This window comes from Tachyglossus aculeatus, unplaced genomic scaffold (assembly GCF_015852505.1).
Source record: "Tachyglossus aculeatus isolate mTacAcu1 unplaced genomic scaffold, mTacAcu1.pri scaffold_78_arrow_ctg1, whole genome shotgun sequence".
Taxonomy (NCBI): domain Eukaryota; kingdom Metazoa; phylum Chordata; class Mammalia; order Monotremata; family Tachyglossidae; genus Tachyglossus; species Tachyglossus aculeatus.
This window is the reverse complement of record NW_024045093.1, coordinates 1,174,477-1,177,626: the sequence shown is the minus strand read 5'-3', so window position 1 is coordinate 1,177,626 and position 3,150 is coordinate 1,174,477. Positions and strand designations below refer to the sequence as shown.

The 3,150-nt window shown below is 46.1% G+C and overlaps 1 pseudogene; it reads left to right on the top strand.

Annotated features, from left to right (window-relative positions):
- The first annotated feature begins 401 nt into the window (after nucleotides 1–401).
- Nucleotides 402–2,595, top strand: LOC119924043 (annotated as a pseudogene).
- The last annotated feature ends 555 nt before the right edge of the window (nucleotides 2,596–3,150 follow it).

Genomic DNA, 3,150 nt, shown 5'->3' with positions numbered 1-3,150 from the left:
AACAACAAACAGGGAACAACATTCCCTACCCGTAACGAAAGGGTTTGGTGGTGAAGAGCAAGAGCAAGAAGATATCTGGGAAGAAGGGTGGCTAAATATGCTGATCATTTGCCCCTCTGATGAACAGAAGACTGGAAGTCATTTATGAAGCAGTGTAAGCTCTTTGTGGTCAGGGAATGTGTCTGCCAACTCTGTTGTATTGTTCTCACCTAAGCGCTTAATAAAGTGCTCTGCACTTAGTAAGTGCTCAATAAATACCATTGATGATGGTGATGAGGTCAATAAGTGAGTTGAGGGAGAGGGCGATTACAGGAGAGCAAAGCCTCCAGGGAGAGAGTTAACAACAGAGAAGTAGAGGGGAATGCCTTCTGGAGAAGACTCTGAAGAGGCAAATTGGAAAAATGGGAAAACCACTGGAGAAAATTGAGTTGTTCAAGCCTCTAACAGGGAAGAGAGTTAGGAAAAGGCAAAAGATCAAACTTGTTCAAGCAGTGAAAGAATTCAAGGAAGAGGTAAATGAAGAAAAGGATGCATACAACGGTTGCTGAGCTACAAAACCCCAATCTTTTGTCATTACAGAGTCAACACCACTGGTAACACCCTTTGCATTCACCTATAGAATGGAGTTCATGGCATTTGCAAACGATGTTGCAGAATTTGTTTTTCTAGCGCTTTCTCAAACTAAGGAGGTGCAGAAAGTATGTCTTCTTGTATTCCTGCTCTTGTATTCAGCCACTGTTCTGGGAAATCTTCTCAGTAACTGTTAATGTCAGCATGAATCTTGGCTAATGCATGCATTATTTCCTCAGCTATCTGTCCTTTGTGGAGACCTGTTACTCCTCTACAACTGCTCCGAACTAATTCTAGACTTAGGCATTGAAAAGAAAGGGATTTCCTTGAATGACCGCATGACTCAGCTATTCTTCATTCATTTCTTTGGTGGGACCAAGATTTTCCTCTTCACCGTTTTGGCCTATGATCGCAATGAGCCCAAAGCCCGGGCTCTTTCCACTGAGCCACGCTGCTTCTCTACCTGACTGCTGTGTGGTCTTGGGAAAGTCACGTTATTTCTCTGGGCCTCAGTTACCTCATCTGTAAAATGGGGGGCCCCATGTGGGACAGGGACTGCGTCCAACCTGATTACCTTGTATAATAATAATGGTATTAAGCACATACTAGGTGCCAAGCATTGTTCTAAGCGCTGGGGTAAATACAAGGTAATCAGGTTGTCCCACGTGGGGCTCACAGTCTCAATCGCCATTTTACGGATGAGGTAACTGAGGCACAGAGAAGTGAAGTGATTTGCCTCTCCCCCTCCTCCCCCTTCCCATTCCCCCGGCCCTACCTCTTTTCCCTCCCCAAAGCACCTCTATATATGCATATATGTTTGTACATATTTATTACTCTAGTTTACTTGTACATATTTATTATATTTATTTTATTAATATGTTTTGTTTTGCTGTCTCCCCCTTCTAGACTGTGAGCCCGCTGTTGAGTAGGGACCGTCCCTGTGTGTTGCCAATTTGTGCTTCCCAAGCGCTTGGTCCAGTGCTCTGCACACGGTAAGCACTCAATAAATACGATTGAATGAATGAATGAATGAATGAAGTAACAGAGCTGGGATTAAAACCCCCGGCCCATGTCATCCCCCGGGCCTGGAATGCCCTCCCTCTGCCAATCCGCCAAGCTAGCTCTCTTCCTCCCTTCAAGGCCCTATTGAGAGCTCACCTCCTCTAGGAGGCCTTCCCAGACTGAGCCCCCTCCTTCCTCTCCCCCTCCTCCTCCTCTCCATCCCCCCACCTTACCTCTACTTGTACATTTTTATTCTACTTATTTTATTTTGTTAATGTTTGGTTTTGTTCTCTGTCTCCCCCTTCTAGACTGTGAGCCCACTGTTGGCTAGGGACCGTCTCTATATGTTGCCAACTTGTACTTCCCAAGCGCTTAGTACAGTGCTCTGCACACAGTAAGCGCTCAATAAATACAATTGAATGAATGAATGAATCTGTAAGCCCCTGCTCTACACCTCTTTTATGAGCTGATGTGTTTGCAGCCTTCTGGTTGTGATGGCCTGGATGGGTGGCTTTTTGCATTCGATGGCTCAAACTATCCTCGTATTCCGCTTACCCTTCTGTGGGCCCAATATGATTGACCACTATTTCTGTGACCTGCTCCCTCTGCTGAAACATGCCTGCGAGGACACCTTTGTCAACAGCTTGCTGATTGTGGCTAATGGTGGGATGTTGTTTGCAGTCAGTTTCCTGGTATTCGTTGTTTCACATGTTAGTATCTTACTCCACTTAAGGCACGAGGTTCTAGAGGACATCACAGAACCCTCTCAACCTGTGGCTCTGATATCACGGTGGTGATCTTGTTTTTGGACCTTGCATCTTCATCTACATGCTGCCCTCCGCCACGTTTTCAGTCGACAAGATGGTGGCTGTGTTCTACCCTGTCACCACCCCCGTGTTGAACCCGATCATTTACTCATTGAGAAATACCAAAATGAAAAATACTTTGAGGAGACTATGGGTCATAGAGATGAAAGGAGGAGAAAATGAAAGACAATATGGGAAGAAGATTGATGATTTGTGATGAAACATCTGAGGGAAAAGGAAATTTATGGGCTGCGTATGTGGTTAAGGGAGAGATCGTATGCAAATGAGCGAATGAGTATGAGAGTGTAGGTGTGCTTGTGTGTATGTGTGTATTTGTGTGTGTGTGTGTGACGGAGACAGAGAGCGAGAGAGAGAGAGAGAGAGAGAGAGAGAGAAAGAGTGAGAATGTTTACTTCTCTTCCTTCCCTCCACTTTCTCAGCCTCTTCTTCACCCTTCTTACCTCCTCTACTCTTGTTTTCCCTTTCCCTTTCCCTCTCTTTCTCCATTTCCTTTATCACTTCTCTCCCCCCTCTCTTCCTTTCTCTCTCCTTTCCTTTCTCTCTTCCTCAACCGTGGGGAGCGTGGGAAGGCGCCGAGACAGGGAGTATGTGCACACAAACCGTACCCAACGGCTCAAGGCCAAACAGACTCAACAACAGGAGATAAAGGGACCAGGGCAAGAAAAACAAGCTTGCACCTGCAAAGCTCGGAGGCAACCTCAAGGCCATATCTGCAGCCAGCGATGGTTGGCAACGGGTAGCTGGGGGCCAG